The sequence below is a fragment of the Crocuta crocuta genome, unplaced genomic scaffold, assembly GCF_008692635.1.
Source record: "Crocuta crocuta isolate KB4526 unplaced genomic scaffold, BGI_CrCroc_1.0 scaffold65, whole genome shotgun sequence".
NCBI lineage: Eukaryota > Metazoa > Chordata > Mammalia > Carnivora > Hyaenidae > Crocuta > Crocuta crocuta.
In genome coordinates this window covers 3,043,256-3,064,733 of record NW_027530683.1, presented here as the reverse complement: position 1 = coordinate 3,064,733, position 21,478 = coordinate 3,043,256, and the positions used below count along the sequence as shown (strand labels likewise).

Genomic DNA, 21,478 nt, shown 5'->3' with positions numbered 1-21,478 from the left:
GGGGAATACAACAGCCGAATGAGATGAGGTATAAACTCAGTGCCATTTGCACCCAATGTGGGACAATTCTGACAGGCAGTATTTGTTCCAGACCTCTGTTGTGTTGGTGGAGGCATTGCCAGACCTACGTGGCAGTCCTACATTTCCTTCTGCCCCATTATTCTTTTCATCTGTGTTTCCTAATAAGTACTTTCCCCTCTAAACTCCATCATAATGGATGCTTCTGGCAAGCCCAACCTGAGACATAATGTGTTCCTATGAACTTTAAAACACAAGCAAGCAGGGGCGCCTGGGTGGCTCAGTCGGTTGAGCGTCCGACGTCGGCTTAGGTCGTGATCTCACGGTTCGTGGGTTCGAGTCGCGCATCGGGCTCTGTGCTGACAGCTAGCTCAGAGCCTAGAGCCTGTTTCGGATTCTGTGTCTCCCTCTCTCTCTGACCCTCCCCTGCTCACGCTGTCTCTCTCTCTCTCCCAGAAATAAATAAAACATTAAAAAAAAAATTGAAAAAAAAACACACACACACACAAGCAAGCAGAGGGGCAACTGGATGGCTCAGTCGGTTAAGTGTCCGACTTGGACTCAGGTCATGATCTCATGGTTTCTGAGTTCCAGCCCTGCACTAATAGTGTGGAGCTTGCTTGAGACTCATTCTCTCTCTCTCTCTCTCTCTCTCTCTCTGTCTCTACTCCCGCCCCCACTCTCTCAAAAATAAATAAATAACTTTAAAAATAAATAAATGAAATAAAGCAAGCAGAAAAAGCCACTCTCATAATACCTGTATGGGACCTGCATCTTCAGTGGGGAAAGCAGAGGGAAGCAATGCATGTCTCACCTGAGAAGAGCAGATCTCCAAAATCGCCCGTAAGTATTTACCATACAGTCTGATGGGCCAGATTGCAATCTGTAAAAATTATATACCCCTGTCCCCTCTGGGAGAGGTTTTGCCAAGTCTAATAATAGGTTAGTGCAAGGGGACAGTGGTAAGGTCTGAAGGAGATGAAGAAACCTAGACTTTGTGAATTCTCAAAACTGACCATGCAGGATTCCCTTCTAGATAGTGACCCAGATGAGTATGGTGGGGATAACAGATGAGGGAAAGAGGAATACCAGAAAGTAAGATGTTATATTTCTGAACAGAAAGAAAGAAAGAAAGAAAGAAAGAAAGAAAGAAAGAAAGAAAGAAAGAAAGAAAGAAAGAAGGCAACAGAAGGGGGAGCTCAATGAAGTTGCTCTGAATTATGCCTCCATATAAAAGTTTGGGAAAAGTAATTTCATGTGATAAATAAACCACAGAAATTATTGAGGTAAAATCCTACACAAAATTGTAAGAAAAAAATCACCCTTAGAGACAACTAGCCATTCAAGAAAGACATGCCAACAGGACAGATGAAAACTGTAAACTCCTATTTCAATGTGAGCTAAAAGACATGAAGGAAATACAAGACATGACCCTCTCCACCCCCCAAAAAATCAGAATTAGAAAAACAAAGACATGAAGTGATAGGATTCAGACAGTATTAGGAGAAGAAATACCATATGATCCAGCAACCCTGCTACAGGTATCTATCCAAAGAAATTGAAATTAGGATCTTGAATTGCTATCTTCATTCTCATATTTATTGCAGCTTTATTTACAACAGCCAGGACATGGAAGCAACCTCAATGTTCATCAAAAGATGAAGACATAATATATAAATGCAATGGGATATTATTCAGCCTTAAAAAAGAGGACATCCTGCTGTTGTGGAGACATGAATGAACCTAGAGGACATACGGTAAGTGAGATAAGCCAGACATAGAAGGAAAATTACTACCTGCTCCAATGAAATGAGGAATCTAAACTCATTTAACTCATAGAAGCGGAGAGTAAAATGGTGGTTGCCAAGGTGGCAGGGCGGGAGAAATGAAGAGGTATTAGTCAAAAGGTATGAAGTTTCATTTATTCAAGGTGAATAGGTCCTAGAGATTTACTGTAAGACTGTCTATAGTTAGTAATCCTGTATTGCATACCTACAGATTTGTTAAGAGGTAGATCTGATGTTGAGTGTTCTTATCACAAAGTAGTAAAAATAAATGAATAAATAGGGCAGGAGGAAACTTTTGGAGGTAATGGATGTGCTTATGGCATGGATTGTGGCAATGATTTCACAGATGTGTACTTATTTCCATATTCAAGTTGTGACAATGAAATATACACAGATTTTTCCATGTCAATCATACCTCAGTAAACTGGTTTTTAAAATATAGAATTAGGGAAAAATTACTTCAGACATAAATATATACATATATATACACATATATATATATCATTGATAGTGCTGCTGTAAACAGAGAGTGCATGTGCTCCTTTGAATTAGTATTTTTGTATTCTTTGGGCAAATATCTAGTAGTGCAATTATTGGGTCACAGGGTAGTTCTATTTTAATTTTCTGAGGAGCGCCCATACCCTTCCCCAGAGTGGCTGCATCAGTTTGCATTCCTACCAACAGTGTAAGAGGTTCCCTTTCTCCACAACCTTGTCAACATCTGTTGTTTTCTGTGTTGTTAATTTTAGCAATTCTGACAGGTATGAGGTGGTATCTCACTGTGGTTTTTATTTGTATTTCCCTGATGATTGATGTTGAACATCTTTTCATGTATTTTGGCCATCTGTGTCTTCTTTGGAAAAATGTCTATTCATGTCTTCTGCCCATTTCTTCACTGGATTATTTGTTTATTGGGTGTTGAATTTGGTAAGTTCTTTATAGATTTTGGATACTAATCCTTTATCAGATCATTTGCAAATATCTTCTCTCATTCTGCAGGCTGCCTTATAGTTTTGTTGATTGTTTCCTTTGCTGTGCAGAAGCTTTTTATCTTGATGAAGTCACAATAGTTTATTTTTGCTTTTGTTTCCCTTGCCTCTAGAGATGTGTCAGTAAGAAGTTGCTATGGCTGAGGTCAAAGATGCTGCTGCTCTTGTTGGGATGAGCACTGGGTGTTATATGGAAACCAACTTGACAATAAACTATTTAAGAAAAAAAAAAGATGCTGCTGCCTTAGAATAGCATTTAAATATTATTTTTATTTATCATACCTATATGGTTACATGCTTGTTCATGAACATGTAGATTTCTATTCTTAAGGAAGATATACACAAAGAAGAAAATCAGTGAAAAATGATACATTATGATGTTATAAGATAGGAAAAAGAAGAGTTTCCTAGAGTACCTGGGTGGTTCAGTTGGTTAAGCGTCTGACTTCGGCTCAGGTCATGATCTCACGGTTCATGGGTTCGAGCCCTGTGTTGGGCTCTGTGCTGACAGCTCAGAGCCTGGAGCCTGCTTCAGATTCATTCTCTCTCTCTCTCTCTCTTTCTTTCTTTCCTTGTCCCTTCCCTGCTTACTCTCTGTTTCTCTCTCTCAAAAATAAATAATCATTAAAAAATATTTTTTTAGTTCCCTTACTCCAGAGGAAGAAATTTTAAAGTTACCCAGCCAAGCTTTCCTTCCCTTCTTTAAGAAAGCAGGAATACTCTCCAGTACACCTGGAATACTCTCTTGCCCAACTTTCCAAGGGCTTTGTTGCCACACTGATAGGGGTTAGAATCTTGCTGAGTGATGTTGGACAAGTTATTCAACTTCTCTAGGCTTCATCTTCGTCTGTAAAAGCAGATAATATGTATAATCTGCCAGTAGTTTAATGTGAGTATTAACTAATGTCTATAAGGATCTGGCATGTAATAGTCAGTGGTAAGTAAATGTTGGCACCTTTTCTTATCACTCATGATTTGACCCTTCAGTTTACCATGTTTAATATATACTATATTATGCTCTGCTTACTTCACATTTGTGATGGTTAATTTTGTGTGTCCATTGGGCTAGGCCACAATACCCAGTATTTGGTCAAACATTATTCCAGATGTTTCTGTGAAGATATTCTTAAGATGAGATTAACATTTAAAATTGATAGCCTGATTAGAGGCGCCTGTGTGGCTCAATTGGTTAAGCGTCCAACTTTGACTCAGGTCATGATCTCACTGTTTGTGGGTTCGAGCCTCACGTCGGGCTCTGTGCTGACAGCCTAGCTCAGAGCCTGGAGCCTGCTTCAGATTCTGTGTCTCCCTCTCTCTCTAATCCTCCCCTGCTCATGCTGTCTCTCTCTCTCTCTCTGAAATAAATAAGACATTAAAAAAAATTTTTTAATAAAAATAAAAATAAAATTGATAGCCTGTTTAAAGTAGATTCTCTCCACAATGCAGACAGCCTATCCAATCAGTTGAAGGCCTTAATTTTAAAAAGTCTGACCTTCCCTACCAGAGAAAAGGGAGCTCTGCCTGTAAATGGCTTTGGAATCAAGTTGCAACTCTTCTCTGGGTCGGATTTGCCAGCCTCCACAATCATATGAGCCAATTCCTTAAAATAAAAGTCTCTCTATGTATACATATTCTATCGGTTCTCTTTCTCTGGACAAACTTGACTAATACAACATGAAATATGTAATTGGTTAGTGCTTCATTAAGAACATTAGACTTTAAAGGTGGGAACTGTATTCTTTTAAGTTTTTCTTAAATGTGTCAATCTCCCACTCCTACTTATACCTAGCATCTACCTACCACATGATAGGTTTTTACTAACTACTTATGAAATGAATGATTGAATGTACAAATGAATGCTATAGAGGGAATCTGAAGGGAAAAGGCCTTCATTTAATTTAGGAACTTTTATACATATAAAGTTTATGCAAATGTTGGGAGTTGTTTTCATTTAAATTTCTTTTGATTTGTTACTAAACAGATTAAGGGAAAGTTTATGCCTCTATAAAATAACAATTTGAAAAAGGGGAGACTTTTTTTTTATTAGTTGAGATGTGGGCAGAGAACAGGTGCTTTGAAGACTCGTACTAGGAATAGACACACAGCAAATATGGAAGTAGTTCACTGTGGTCACCAGCCATGGGCCCCTTGAAAGATGCTCTAAAACCATGACACAAATAAAACGTGGGTAACAGTATCTATCTATTTATCTATCATCAGTTTTTAAGTGACCAGAAGCAGAAAATGAAAAAAATCAGAGGGACAAGAAAAAAAGACCATTTGTTGGACTGAATTTCCAATTTGAATAAAAAAACGAGTTTAAAGTCTGTTACAAAGGATCAAAGTGACCAGATTACGAAACTAGAAGGAGTAAAAATGAGGCTTAGAAGTGGCAGTCAGGAACCTGATTGGGAAAGCAAGCTGAAGCTGTTTGCCATTAAAGAGCTTTGGAGAAAAAGATCAAAACATAGTAAAAGCTGAAAGCTTTCAGCAATGATGAGGAAGAGATAATGCCCCAGAAACTTGAGGCCATCCAAAAAGAGACTGATTGTCTATGAAAGAATCTCTGAAATGTCTTTTTCCCTCTTCTGGCCAAACACTATGCTCCAAAGCTACCCCCTTTCGTCTACCCACCTCATCTCAAGAATCAAACCACCCTTGCTTAAGGCTGGGGGGCCTGGGGAAGTGGTGATGCTTTCAAATTGAATACATTTGGTATATTCTCCAGTGATGGCCCTCTATGACTCTGACAAAGGCCATTCAGATTCTAGAGGTTAGGACTTTTGTAGGGACAAACAGTTAAAGGAAAAAAGAAGCAGCCTTTGTGCCAAGCCCTGAAACTAAGAGTTTTCCAAACACAGTGAGAGTCTGAGTGGGAGGGATCTTATTTTTTATTTTTGTGAAAATCTGCTTTCTTTTCCTCTCTTTTCATTCCCTCTACCCTTTCCTGTCTTCCTCCCTTCCTTCCAAAAAATAATTAATGAGCTGGTACTATGTTCCCAGCACTGTTTACAGGTGCCAGAGATGTATCAATAGTGACAAGAGGCCAGATCGAGAGAGACTGAGGGGTGCTCCTTATCAGGATTAGGCAGGGAAGTCCTCACATTAAAGTTGAAACCTGAATCATTAGAAGGAAGCAGCATACTAAACTCTATGGGAATATGATTCCAGGTAGAGGGGACAGAGTCAAGAATATGGTGTTTGAAGGACGAAACGAAGATCAAAGGGCACCTGGGTGGCTCCATCAGTTAAGCATCTGACTCTTGATTTTGGCACAGGTCATGATCTCATGGTTGTGAGACTGAGCCCTGAGTCAGGCTCTTGCCTGAGCATGGTGCCTGCATGGGATTCTCTCTTCCTCACTCTCTCTGCCCCTCCCCAACACACATGCGCTCTCGTGCGCACTCTTTCTCTCTTTAAATAAATAAACAAGCATTTTTTTTTTAATTAAAAAAGGAAGATCAAAGTATCAGAAGCATAGTGGGTGAGGGGAAATGGCAAGAGATGAGGTTGGAGGGGGATACAGAAGCCATATCACATGGACTTTGGAGACCAAGGTAAAGAGTCTGGATTTTATTGTAATTATCAAGGGAAGCCATTGGCAGGTTTTAACCAGGAGAGTGATATGATCTGATTTATGCATTCCATATATTTTTGACCTTTTCACTTGAACCCTGGCTAGTAATTTTGAGCCTAGCAGTGTCGTTATAAAGCCTCAAATTACTAGCTCTAAATCAAATTGATCAGAAGTGCTGTTCACCCTTAGTAGATAGTTGAAGTCAGCATAGGAATGAACTCAATTTAAAAATGAGCAAAGGATTTGAATGACATTTCATAAAGAACATATGTGAATGGCCAATAAGCCCATAAATAGATGTTCAACATCGTTAGTCAGGAAAATGCAAATTGAAATCACAGTGAGGTATCACTATATACATAGTAGAATGGCTAAGATTAAAGATAGACAATATTGAGTGCTGGTAAGGAGGTAAAGTAACTGGAACTCTCATATGGTGCTGATAGGACTGCAAAATGGTACAGCTACTTTGGAAAATAGTTTGGTAATTTCTTATATTTTCACTTTACAGTATGATTCAGAAATCCACTCCTAAATATTAACCCAAGAAAAATGAAAGCATATGTCCACATAAAGACCTGTACACACATATTCATAACAGCTTTATTCATAATAGCCAAAACCTGAAAACAATCCAAATATCCATCAACAGGTGAATGGATAAACAAATTGTGGTGTATTCATACAGTGAAATACAGTACTCTATTCAGCAGTACTGTACTGTATGAATGAACTACTGCTACAAACAAGCACGGATGAAAGTGAAAAACATTTATTTGACAAACAAAACATTGCTCAATAAAAGAAGCCAGATGAAAAGAGTATATAATGTGGGATTCCACTTAATATGAAATACAAGAACGAATAATCATCCACATTGACAGAAAGGAGATCAGTGGTCACCTGGGACTAGGGCTGAGACTATAGCCTCAAGCAAACTTTGGGGGATGATGGACGTTTCTATATCTTGGCTGTGGTGATGATTATACTTGTCTAAACTCATCAAACCATTTGTCTGTTTATTTATTTAAATGTTTATTTATTTATTTTAAGAGAGAGAGCAAGAGAGCAAGACAATGTGAACAGGGGAGAGGCGGAGAGAGAGAGAGAATACCAAGCAGGCTTTGCACTGTCAGCGCAGAGCCTGAGTGGGGCTTGATCCCACAAATCATGAGACCATGACCTGAGCTGAGATTAAGAGCTAGATGCTCAACCAATTGAGCCATTCAGGTGCCCCCAAACCATATATATAAAGTGAGTGCATTTTATATATGGAAATATAAAAACCAGCAGGAAATACTTTTAGTATATTCCCATGAGGGAGCCCTTACCTCTCATAAAAACTTTTAACCACAGGCCCTGTTAAGCCTTGTGTCATCAATATAGAGGCACACCTACCTTCTTACTTCTCTCCTCCCTTTTCCCACTTCCAACTCCAGGTGACCTCAAGGCTTACACTGTCCTCCACCCTGATCCTTGAAATCTTTGGTCGCAAAATTTCCTTCCTTGGTTGTACAGTTACATCGTTGGGCTTCACTGGGGTGACTCAGAGATCTCGTCTTCCAGGAGCTATGGCTAAGTTGTTATAATCAGTATTTCTTTTGGGGATATTGGCTAATTTAGCCTCATACACCCTATTGACAGGCCCACTTTCCATCCGGTTATTTTTAAAGACTTCCAGTATTAATCTATTCTTATTCTTAATCTAGTTGCTGTGTTTTTCTGGAACTATCCAGATTATTATAATTCCCTGTATTCATCATTTATTCCTTACATTGATAGAAGTACGTGTGTACACTTTACAGACAGATATATCCTTCACAGAGGAAACAGAACACTCATAGATGCCAACAGTCAAATGCACTACTGCAGAAAATGAAGAGAAGACTTTTTTCTTTCAGCACCCTACTGTGGGGTGCCTAAAATTGGGTCTACCACTTGAGTAAGTGGCTGAGTTAAATATTTTGACTTGAATTTCATAACTTGTCACAGTGATCCCATTGGCAGTAGAGTGGTGGGTTGCCGAGAAGGCAATTAATTATCTTTCTGTCTCCCTGTGTATTTAAATTTCGTTTCCTCTCCCTAAAGAGAGGTGATGCTATGGCTTACAACTAATATGCTCTTGCAGAGCTCTCCACACCAATTAGAAGGGTTCTGTGTTATGACATTCTTTGATAGGATGTTATGACACTCCTTGATAGAAAGCCGCTGTCCCATAGAAGCAGAAACTTCATCAAAAGCACAGAGAATCAAGGGTGTGCTTTAGACACCCTGAATGGGAGGGGACTGTGCTCACAAGGTCCATCAAACAAAGCTCCTCCCACACAGGTCTTTCCATGCAATCCAGCAGGTTCCCTGCATTTACCTTCTCGCTCCACCCTTATTCAGTACTCGGTTAGAGGGGGGCCTGTAATCTAGCATTTCTTAAATCACTACTTGGAACTCTTAAGTGTTTATTTAAAACTCTGAAAGCCCTCTTTTGTGAAAGGTGAAATTGCCTGTAGCCCAGCAGTAGGCAAAAAGGTTGGGGTTAATTCTTGATTAGATTCATGCTTTTCACTGGGAAAGGGTGAGAGTCATTGCCATAAATTATGCTATGACACTTAAAATTAAAATCATGGATTTTAACATATCCATCTCCAACTCTAATTTCCTCTTAGAAAGGCTTGCCTGTGGTCTCACAGCAAATTTCCCTGTCTGGAAAATGGGAAATTTCATCTCAAAGATGTGAGATCAAGTTGATATTTACTTGGCACCTTAGATTCTTAGATACTGTTACGTTCCCATTATCAGTGCCACGAATTGCATAGATATCTCATTTTACCAATTCTTTCAGTCCCAATTCTTTCTTCTCTAGCTTTAAGTAGAGCCAATTCAAATAACAAATGATAACAAGCCAAACAACATCCTACTAGAGATTCAAAATATATTGTGTTTTCCTACCCCTGGTCCTCTTCTGATCAAATCAAAGTGTTAAAAACTGAGCATATACAACATCTTAGGTAGGTGTCAAATTCTGTAGGAAGATGTACAATTAATTCAACCACCTAGAGTCCTATTTGGCTGGACAATTCCTGACATTGAAATACCCATTCTCATTGGTACTTTTGAATCCAAATAGTGATAAAAATGTTTATCTATTGGATTCTTAGACCTGTGGTGAAGAATTATGTTGAATTAGGTGACAGCTTTCAAAAATGAATAAAAATGTTTATGTTAATGGTGGCGTCCTGTTGCCCAGTTTCATCTAGGAAAGCTTTCCAGATTTTATTCAGAGAAGCATTGTTCTGATGTTTTTACCCATGGTACCTCCTGATCCTTATATTCTGACGAAGATTACCTTTTCATTTTCCTGTCTGTCAATACCTGGCAGTCATTAATATACTGGTAGGATTTTTTGTGTGTGTTTTTGCCTGAAGTTTGAAATGAGAAATACATCAGGAAGTGATGAAACAACAGGGTAGAGCTAGACTGTGAGTCAGGAGGCATGGATTTTAGTCCAAGCTTTATTACTCACCAGTTGTATGATCTTGGGCAGATCACTTAATCTATGTCTTAGTTTCACCCTCTTTTAAGGTTTTTATTTAGCTATTTTGAGAAAGACAGCATGAGCAAGGGAAGGGCAGAGAAAGGGAGAGACAGAATCTCAAGTAGGCTCCGCACAGTCAGCGCAGAGCCTGACGTGGGACTCCAACTCACTAACTGCGAGATCATGACCTGAGCTGAAATCAAGAGTTGGCCACTCAACTGACTTGAGCCCACCAGGTGCCCCTCCTCCTCTTTTAAATGGAGGTGATGATGACTACTTTAAATGGGATAAATTAAAACAGATCTAGGCAAAGATTGGATCTTTGTTAATTATAAAATTAATGTCTGCAGCTCTCAGTTTTCACAGGCTGTACAGTAGCTCCAAGGATAAAAAATGGGCTTGCATTTCTTAGAACCAGCAAAAAGTATAAAATGAGGAACATTGTGGTAAAAAGATATTAGCAATAAGTTCTGCAGTAGGTATTTGTTTTTAATCCTTAGATATTCTCAAGATATTACTATTTACCTACATATTAGGGTTAAAATAGGAATAAAGGAGAGGATAAAAAACAGATAAGGCATATTCCTACCTTGTGAGAGCTTAGGTCTATCATCAGCAAAAGAAATCTTTGGTACTGAAACATTAGTTCTATGTTTTATGAGCTTCTCAATTTCAGTAGAAAGTTGTTAATTTTCTTGAAATGTTTTGAAATCTGCTTGGAATCTGTAGTAGTTAAAAAAGATAGTTTTACAGAACTTTCTACTTGAATTAAGAGTTAGTAGTTAGAGGGGCGCCTGGGTGGCTTAGTCGGTTAAGCGTCCAACTTTCGCTTAGGTCATGATCTCGCGGTTTGTGGGTTCGGGCCCCGCGTCGGGCTCTGTGCTGACTGCCAGCTCAGAGCCTGGAGCCTGTTTCAGAGTCTATGACTCCCTCTCTCTCTGACCCTCCCCTGCTCACGCTGTCTCTCTCTCTCTGCTAGAAATAAATAAAACATTTTAAAAAATTAAAAAAAAAAGAGTTAGTAGTTAGAGTCATTTCTGTGATTTTTCCATTAAAATCCCCAATAATCATTACTCTTCTTATCAAGAGCTAGTCAAGTTTATCTTATAGTGTGTGTGTGTGTGTGTGTGTGTGTGTGTATGTGTACGTGTGTGTGTGTGCATTCTCCTTATTTGGTCACTGTATTTGTTATGATACAGGCTAAGTTTCTATAACAAAGAGACCTAGAAATGCAGTAGCTTGTTCCATGAGGTCATTCAAAGATCTGGGTTCCTGAGTCAGCTCTGTCGTATGGAACATGTGGCTTCCATGTTGAGCATCCAAGGTAACTGCCTCAATTAGTGTCATTTCTCAGGGGGAAGGAGACAGAGAAGGTCCATGGTAGGCAGCTTTATCATTAAGGAGGTGGATCAGAAGCTGCATGCATCACTTCTTCTCACATCTCATTGGTCTGCACTTAGTTATGTTGCTACTTTAGCTGTAAGAGAGTCTGGGAAATGTACTGTCTAGATGGGTGGCAGGAGATTCTTTTTACACTTAATTAATTTTTAGTAATCTCTACACCCAACATGGGGCTCAAAATCATGACCCTGAGATCAAGAGTCATATACTCTTCTGACTGAGCCAGCCAGGGGCCCCTGAGATTCTATAATTTAAAGGAAGAAAGGGAGAGAGCACACTGGCCATTAATTAGCAGTTGCTGCCATATTCATTTATTCTTCCATCAATTTTAATTCGTATGTGACCACAGGTCTCTCTTTTATTCATGCTTTTACTGGTAGCATAGGGATATGGCTGGTAGTCCCTGCAAGCTGCAATTGAAATAGGACAAGAATACAAGAATGTTACTGGTCCTTGGAATTCATTTCTTTTTTCTTTTTTCTTTTTGGGTGTGTTTTGTTTTGTTTTCTTTTTTTTTAAGTTTATTTATTGAGAGAAAGAGAGAGAGGGAGATAGCATGAGTGGAGCAGGGGCAGAGAGAGAGGGAGAGAGAGAATCCCAAGCTGTTAGTGTGGAGCTTGATGCGGGGCTTGACCTAACGAACCATGAGATCATTACCTGAGCCAAAATCAAGAGTCAGATGCTTAACCAACTGAGCCACCCAGGTGCCCCTGGAATCAGTTTCTTATATGTCACCCTATCTATTTATCTATTATCTCTATCTATCTATCTATCTATCTATCTATCTAATCTGTCCTGTTTGTCTCAGCTTATGATATGAGTTTCAACTTCTTGTTTTTAGGTAGATTCAGTTTTGGCAAGGAATCTGTATATATATTTTTGGGAAAGTAACTGCATGCTAATGAGTAATAGGAGTTAAAAAAGAGTAGAAATAATTATAAGGCACCTGTCAAAAGTGAAGTGCTATAGAAATGCTAAATAATGACACTAATAAAAAACTGATTGTCGTGACTTCAAAGGAAGTGTTAAGTTGGAGTGTTTTGACGTGTATGGCATTTGAAAGATCTAAATAGGTGTTTAGACACTCACATGAGAGACTGTTCTAGCCACTCAAGAGAAATAAGAGTCTGTTCTACCCACTCAATGTTTTGATGCTTCCGTGAGAATTTTATCATCTTTAAATATTATTTTAAAAATAAGGATTGTGTTGTCTTTATCAAATTCATATAAAGAAAGGACATTGCCTAACAAAAATGTGACATTCTTCTCAGACTGCCTGGCTTTGTACCTTAAGTTCCTGGAGTCTCTGCCTCTGAAATGACCCAATGCCCCTGAATCTGTGTGTTGACCAGACATGCAAATGTTAGGACTGCAAATCAGTGTGAATTTTTGTTAGAGTTAGAGCTTTTGGTCAGGCAACTTTCTTGTTTTCAAGACATATCTTTAAATATTTAGTCAACAACAGAGGCAAAGAAATAATTTTTTTAAAAAAGACAATTTAATGCAAAAGACCCACCAAAGGCAAAAATCTAGTGAGTTGAATAGAAGGGATAGAAAAATGAATGGATATTGCTTATAAATATCCGTAGTTTTAAAATAAGAAAAGATAAATACTTTGAGTCCTAAATCTCTAAATATTTGAAATATCCTCAAGCTCAACACTATCAGTACCCATGCATGCTTCGATTTAAAATACAAGTTCTATTTGTTATTATTATTTTTAAGTAGGTTCTGTGCCCAACATGGGGCTTGAACTCATGACCTTGAGATCAAGAGCCACATGCTCTACTGACTGAGCCAGCCAGGCACCCATGAGTATTAATTCTAAAGCATTATTTAGCAAAGTGGTAAAACCTCTGGCTTTGGACTCAGTCAGAGTTGAGTTCAAATCTATTTGGTCATCTTGGGCTACCATATGATCTTCTTTCTCCATACCTCAGTTTCTTCACTGGCTGAATGAGTATTAGATATTTTTAAAATTGTATTTTTTGAGAGAGAGAGAGAGAGCAGATGGGGGAGAGGGATAAAAGGAGAGAGAGAGAGAGCAGGTGAGGGGAGGGATAAAAGGAGAGAGAGAGAGAGAATCTTTTTTTTTTTTCAAATGTTTTATTCATTTCTAGGAGAGAGAGAGAGAGAGAGCGTGAGCAGGGGAGGGTCAGAGAGAGAGGGAGTCACAGACTGAAACAGGCTCCAGGCTCTGAGCTGGCAGTCAGCACAGAGCCCGACGCGGGGCTCGAACCCACGAACTGCGAGATCATGACCCAAGCGAAAGTCGGGCGCTTAACCGACTAAGCCACCCAGGCGCCCTGAGAGAGAGAGAATCTTAAGCACACTCCATACCCAGTGTGGAACCTGATGCAGGACTCGATCTCATGACTGAGATCATGACCTGAGCTGAAATCTAAAGTCAGATGCTTCATCCAGGCACCCCAGCATGGATATTAGAATAATAATGGTAGCTGCTTACTAGGGTTGTGAGAATTAAATGAGATAATGCATGTGAAGTGCTTGCCTTATGCCTAAAATATGAGATATAATCAATGTTAGAATGGTCTGCTTTTCCTATTTGCCAAGATATTCTGTGAAGGGCAGCATTCACAATCTCTTCTTCTGGATGATTTCAAATCTCAAATTCAGTGGGGTGTCATAGAAATATTCTTTCATGATATGGCAGTATAGCTTAGTGACTGAGCTAAAAATTCCTAGCTCTACCAATCTCTAGCTGTGTGCCCTTGGGTGGGTTAGTTAAACTTTGTGTGCCTGGGTTTTCTCATTTGTAAGATGGAGATATTAATAGTACCTACCTCACATGGTTCTTTTGTTTTTTGGGTTTTTTTTTTCTGATTCTCAATTTTTCTTTTTTTTTTTTTTTAAAAATAGTTTATTGTCAAATTAGTTTCCACATAACACTCAGTGCTCATCCCCACAAGTGTCCTCCTCCATGCCCATCCCCCCTCCCCCCCACATCCATCAGTCCTCAGTTTTTGTCAGCATTCAAGAGTCTCTCATGGTTTGCCTCTCTCCCTTTCCCCCACCATTTCCGCCCTTCTTCTCCCCCTTGTTCCTCCGTCAAGTTCCTCCTAATCCTCCTATACGTGCAAACATATGATATTTGTCCTTCTCTGCCTGACTTATTTCGCTCAGCATAACACCCTCAAGGTCCATCCATGTTGCTGCACGTGGCCAGATTGCATTCTTTCTCATCGCCATCACATGGTTCTTTTGAAGACTAAAAGATATATAAAGTACTTAGCCTAATGTTTGGCACATAATAAATGTTCAACAAACATTACATATTATTTATTTCAAAGCTTAAAGTGGTTAGTTTTGCTTCTTACTAGTAAAACGAACAGGTTTTGGGTGTCTAGTTTCATGATTTTGAACACTAGGTTTTCCCATTTTTAAGAGCCGTTCTTCCAGTGTTTTGTGATCTTCAAAGTGGGTTCTCGATTGTACATGGTGGTACAGGGTGCGCTAGCATGAATGAATGAAAGCAAACCCCACAAACAGATAATCTAACGTTCTAACTTTCTGTTAAGTGCTTGGTAATGACATCCACCTTCAGATTTGTTACAATAGATGCCAATGAATTAATCTGGGTGTTTTCTTTCTTCTTTTCTCCTATTTAACTTCCTAATGAAGTAAACCTATGGGAGACAACCGGGGTCTACAACGATGAAGAAAACTGGCATTGCAATGATTAATTTCTTCTCACAAAAGACATGTGGGTTCTCTCCTGGTGTCCCAATGGTAACTTGTAGTTTTGACAGTGGAGGCCTAAGGGCTAAAGAGGGTTCAGGAGATGGAGCTCTTGTGTCTGGCTGCTCCCCAAAACCACCTGTAGCAGACACAATACTGGTGATCAGGCAGACTCCAAAGTGTCACTCTTAGGACCTGGACCCATTGGCCCGCAGTGCTAGAAATCTGCACAGTCCTGTGAACGCTTCAAAAGCCAAGGCAGGAAGCCCGTCTCACTAGATTTTGTTTCTCCTGCATCCAACACTGGAATATAGTTAGTGCTTAATAGTTGTTTACTAGTCAGATGGCTCACTGTAAAAAAAAAAAAGTCAATAATTTTGTCTTAGATTTAATTTTATTTAGATATTGCTAGTACTGGGAGATTATATTCTCTTCGTCTATTTTGTACTAATTTTGTAAACCGAATCAAGGTTTATATTTACTAAAGAAACTTTTTATTTACAGCAACCCATGAAAAGTCTTTTTGTGAAAATTCATGATTCCTTGCCTGCTGCGTGCTTTGAAATTTCTCTCTCCCTGAAGTAATAAAGAAGCATGAATCTAAAATAAAACATGATAGAGCAAGCATATCAGCCTGGGGAACTGAAGTCATTCCTTCTTCAGTTTAAAATGAAGATCTGTCCACTTAGCACTTCGTTCTTTCAGGGAACATCTGCCACCAAATGTTAAATGAAAACATCTCTATGGGCAATTGAAAAAGCAGATATGAAAGCACGACTATGGACTCTTCAGAACGGAAGTGTTACAGATCGCTATTCTATTATAATTTGGAAGTGTAATGCTTTATTCCTTGTGAAGCCCATTCTCTGAGGTAAAAATTTTAATGCTTTCCCCTTGGGGCAGAGGTGAAGGCAGTGGGGAAAAGAGCTTAAATTTGGGGGTTTCTTTCAGAAGTTGTGCAGAGGGGGTTCTCAGAGCAACCTCTCAGCTCTCTTTTGGCTGTGAAAATCAGGGTAGTGGCTAGCCTTTTCCTGCAGTTGCTCCGGAGGCAGGGTGTCGACCCAGGAAAGAAGTAGACTCAAGCTACAGGATGTGGCTCACCCTGTGCATCTCCAAGAGAGCACTTGGACCCACCTCTTGACCCATCTTTATCTTTCAACAAAAGGAGGAAAGTGAGTTCCTTCCGGAGCTTGTTGAGATGCTCCTTGGTGCTGGGCTCAGGCAGGATACAGCCGCTGAAGTGTAGTACATTTAAAAAAACTCTTTCTGGGAAATGAAAACATAATTTTGAAGTAGTCTATAATATTGAAATGCAGCACTCTGCTTCTTTTTGAAGCAAGACTTGCTTTAGGCTCACTGGGTGCAGAAGGGTCCTCAAGGCGAAGAGGCTCAGAGATGGCAGGAATGGGATCTTAAGAAAGGTATCATTCATTCTATGAAACAAATTGCCCTAATTAAAAAAAATGTGTCATGTTAGCAAGAGTAGCTCACTTGGTAATGTGACGGTGGGAACAAGTTGTAAAAAGCCCCCATAGAAACATCTGCTCTACTGATTTGTAATTTGCTGTTTTGAGTTGTGAATAAAGGGATCGGAAATTGATGGCCAGGGGTCCTAACAGTCCTGGCCATTCCCTACTCCTTTCATGCTCCTCTCCCAAGAATAGAGACCTTGGAAAACTTTCTCCTCCGTTTTCCTTTCCATCCTCCTACCTATTTGGCTGTGAGGGGGAGAGATGGTTTCCGACAATATTTTATCAACTCATGACTGTTTCAGTCATCACCCACAAATTCCTATAATATTCTGGACATAATATTTACTAATTTGTACATTTGTAAATTCTGTGCCCTTAATACTCAGAGAGGACTAAGAGGAAAAAAATGACACTTATTGAAATATACACAGTGTAAGGGCACAAGTCTAAACGTCTAAACCAAACTGACTCCATGACAGGCTTTAAGTTTCCCCTCTAAACTAGAAGGCCTGAGTTTCAGCTTCCCTGAAACTATCAGGCAGTTACACATTGCCCAAGGCAGGGGAAACCACCCTTGCAACACCCAGTGAAGAAAGGCCAGCGACCACCCTCCACATTGTTAAGGGAGAGGCCTGGAGATAGAAACTATAGATAGGACCCTGTTACCTAATGTTAAAGTTAACCTGTTAGTCGCCGAACAAGACCCTAGGCTCGCTCTGTGATTGGTTGAATTTAAAGGTACTCTAAATGTTGTAATTGGATCCCACCAAAAGTAAGGAATACTCTAGACAATGTGTACGGTCAAACCCGCTGTCAATGATGTTGAATAATTATGATTGGATCACTATTCCCATGTCACAACTTTTGTAACTCCCCCATCTCAAACCCCATAAAAACCCTACTCTGCCCTTGTTCGGGGCTCTCAGCACGGACCCATGCACTGGTGAAGTCTGTGAGCCCGAGCTTAAGCCCGTAATAAAGCCCCTTTGCCTTTGCATGCGTGACTCGGTCTCCCTGGTGGTCTCTGGTTGGTGAGGATACTGCGATCTGGGTATAACAACAGTATTTGAGATCATAAACCTCTATGTTTACTTAGAAGCCCTATCTCCCCTTTTCACCAATGTTTATATTCTTGCTTTTGTTTGATCTCATTTGCATGAATTAAAATATTTTGCTATCTGTTTGTAGAAATGATAAAATTCCGACAATGTTAATTGAATCAGATTGCTCACTGGCATAGGAAATTCTCATTTGTTTCATCATAGAGAGGAATGTGTTTGAGGATTCTGTAGGTTCTTGGAACTATTGTGCCAGATTTACATAGACTTTTTAAATACCAGTGCTTCTCCAAATTTGATGTGCATACAGATCACCTGGGGATCCTGTTAAAATGCAATTCTAAGTCAATAAGTCTTGGGCAGTGCCCAAGATTATGCATTTCTGACAGTCTGTCAGGTGCTGCTGATACTCTGGAACACATCTCACACTTAGACAGCAAGCATATATACACATTTGTGTTTTCGTTTTTTGGTTCCAGTTGTATGATTCCATTGGATGGTGGAACTCAAAAGTTGACTTTACTTAACATGATTTAAGTTATAATGAAATTTGCAACTTTGGCAATGAGCTGGCGCTATTGAGCTCTCTGTTTTTAAAGGAAGAGAAGCTGAGATCCCAGCTGGTGTTCATTCCTGGGACCCTCAGATCCCTTCTCAGGTTGTCTAATGGGAATCTAGAGCTTTCCCTATGTCTCTAGTCAGAAGGAATTACACTTTCCATTCTAGATATCAAGTAAAGATGGGTGTTTAAAAAATGTACTCTTGTTTCAAGATATTTCCTCATCATTGGGTTTTTACCAAATTCCCTGAAGGCTATTCAATAATTTGACTAGAACATGAAGGTCCCTCTCTGTACTTTTGGCTGATTATAACATGTAAATAAATAGGTATCTAAGTTAATGATAAAATGTTACATTTAGCTGTTTAAATGTTGACCCTCCCATTAGACTATAAATTCTTTACAGACAGGGTCTATATATGTTTCATCGTCATGTAACTGTAGTTGCTGATAGAGGTTTTAAAGAGACGTGGCACATCATAAATAGCAGACGAATTAAATTAAAATATCAAGTTGACATTCAGATTCTAATATCATAAGATCTCTAAAAGTAATAAAGACTGTTCTTGAGGAAGCCTAGGGTTCTTTCTTTTCTTAGGACTTGAGGTACTTCAGATATGCCAGTGATTACATGTTGTTCTCTGAATCTTCATTTTTCCTTCTCTTAAAACAGAGATAAAACATTTTTCATTGGCCAAAGATGGTATGAGGAAGCTGTAAGTTTAAATGTTGTGATTCTAACAGTCTGTTTTGCTGGAAATAAAGACTCGGAGCATATACAAAACATCTGGAGAAAGAATAAGACCCCGTTACCCACTGGCTGAGACAATACTCTGCATTTTTACATTGTATTTTTTTTAACCACACAAAATGGTTAAATCTTCTAGCCTCTCTTGTAGATATATTTAGGACCATAAGGCTGAATTTTGGAAAGTGGAATGTCAGTCAAACTAAGGAACACTCTTTCCAGACTTCATCTTTAAAAACCTTCTGCATCAACTTAGCAAATTAGTCTTCTTCTTTTATTCTTTGGTGGCCTTGGAAATCACATCACTCCAGATTGTGTAGCTACAAGATGAAAACCCCTGCGTCCCTGAGTCGGAGGGTAGTTGCCCAAGAGAGCCACATGACCCATATTGCACTGTGCTGTGAATGAGAAATGAACCTTGATTGTGGTAAGCTACTAAGATTTTTACAGTTGTTGCAGTAGCCAGCATTAATCATTCTGACTAATATACCTCCTGATACCTGTAAGAGATTGACTAGACCGGGAAAGGGATAAGGGATGGGAGAGGGGATAAAATGAGAGAGAAGGGTTGGTGGGCTTGTAAGAAGAGGATTGGACATGAAGACATCATGTGAAGAGCAGGAGAGCCTGTGTCCAGAATCAGCCTAGCCCTCTACCTGTAGAACCTCACCTTACCATCACTAGGGACTATGTTTACCATTAGTCTTATTGGCATATGGAAAGAGCTTTCTTTCCTCAGTAGCTAGTAAATCCCCTATTGACTGGGTTTGAACCCATATGTATTTCAGGACTTTGGTTGGTTACTATAGAGCTTAAACAAGTTGACTCTTTCTCTTCAGCTCTCCTTCCCCATAAAGTTCCTGGAGTTTTATGAACCACATAGCATGATATCCAACAGGATGATGGTGAAATGGAAGGAAAAGATTTCATTGGCGAAAAAGCTATACAGACTACCTCAAAAGCAAGGAGGGTGGGAAAAAATATAACATTGTTTTAAAAATTACTGACCTTAAGTGGTGTTCAATATGTGTCTGGCATCGTGTCAAAGGCTAGACCCATGTCATCTCATTTAATCCATCCATGTGAGATAGTTCTTCTTCTTATTTTTTATTTAATAAAAACTGGGCACAGAGAGGGTAAATGAATTGTCCTGAAACCACAGGAAGTAACAAAAGACACACAGCAGTTTCCCATCACTTTTAAGATGAAGACCAAATGTCTTGATGTGCCTTAAAAAATCGTATGTGAGCTGGTTCTTGTTTATAAACTTTTTCCTTTATTTGTTTGTTTTTAAACTAGTGTCATTTACTCATCCTTCAAATCTCAGCTCAAAAGGGGTGCCTGGGTGGCTCAGTCATTTAAGCGTCCAACTTCAGCTCAGGGGTCATGATCTCATGGTTCATGGGTTCGAGACCCGCATCGGGTTCTATGCTGACAGCTCAGAGCCTGAAGCTTGTTTCAGATTCTGTGTCTCCCTTTCTCTCTGCTCCTCCCTCACTTGTGCTCTGTCTCTCTCTGTCTCAAAAACAAATAAAACAAACAAAAAATTCAAATCTCAGCTCAAAAGTCACTTACTTGGGGAATTCTTTCCTGACCAACTCCCAATCTGAGATTCTGTCAAGTTCCCCTGCTCTCCACTCTCCGAGCACCTTGTCCTTTTCTATCATAGCACTATCAGAAACATTTATTTGTATTCGATTTGGAGTACTGTCTGTCTTTTCTAGAATGTAATCACTGTGAGGCAAGGACTAAGGATGGTTAGCTCATTATCGCTGCCTGGCACATATAAAGCTCACAGTAGATGTTTGTTAAGAGAATGAATAAAATAAATGACCCTTAGGTTTGAAATTGGTCTCTAGAATAAATATTGATGGAAGACGGGATGAAAGCAGGAGAGTAGGTGAAGAATATTGCCATTTGAAAAGAACTATGAGAACCACATCACTTACTCGTATTCTTAACAGTTTCATTGTGTTGAAAGGAGAATTTCGTTTTTTTATTCTTTTCATAGTTCTGCAATAAGAGGTACTCTTATTATTTTTTGAAGTTAGTATTATTCTATAAGAAGACTTGGGGTTTTCAATCTTCTGAGTGGCCCTGAATTTATTACAAAAGATCCTTGAATTTATAAAAATATTGGGCATGGTATGTAGATAGATAAAGTGGCATGCCTTCACATATGTACACTATTTAAAAGAAATATGTAGAATGTGGAAACTAATTTGACAATAAACTATTTGTAAAAAAAAAGTAAAAGAAAAGAAAAGAAAAGAAAAGAAATATGTAGATACTATTATAAATAATACAGGATATTTAAAAACATTAACAAATCCATAGTAACTTTTTATAATTATGTATTTCCTCAATCAACAGATACTAAAAGTATTTTCACTTCTTAATATTAAAAAATGGTCCTCGTCCCTAAGTGGTGAAAACTTCTAGATTAAAGAGAGCTAAAATTTCTAACTCTATTATGAACCTATTTTTAAGATGTTATTGCAACAGAAATGATCTGTTAAGTACCAATGTTCTAGTTTTATATTGTATTCTTACATTCCTCATGAAAACTGTTTTCTTAAATCAAGACCATTTCCAAATTGTGTTTGATTTTTCTTTTTGTGGAATATCTTTTTGGTTGTTT

The 21,478-nt window shown here is 39.0% G+C and overlaps 1 long non-coding RNA gene across 1 annotated transcript in view; it reads left to right on the top strand.

Annotated features, from left to right (window-relative positions):
• LOC144235639 (uncharacterized) overlaps positions 1 to 17,510 on the top strand; it is a 35,516-nt gene extending 18,006 nt beyond the window's left edge. Inside the window, exons 2-4 of the long non-coding RNA XR_013336276.1 lie at positions 748 to 861; positions 1,626 to 1,775; positions 15,505 to 17,510. This is a non-coding gene — a long non-coding RNA (uncharacterized LOC144235639). The remainder of the gene's footprint in view (positions 1 to 747; positions 862 to 1,625; positions 1,776 to 15,504) is intronic.
• The last annotated feature ends 3,968 nt before the right edge of the window (positions 17,511 to 21,478 follow it).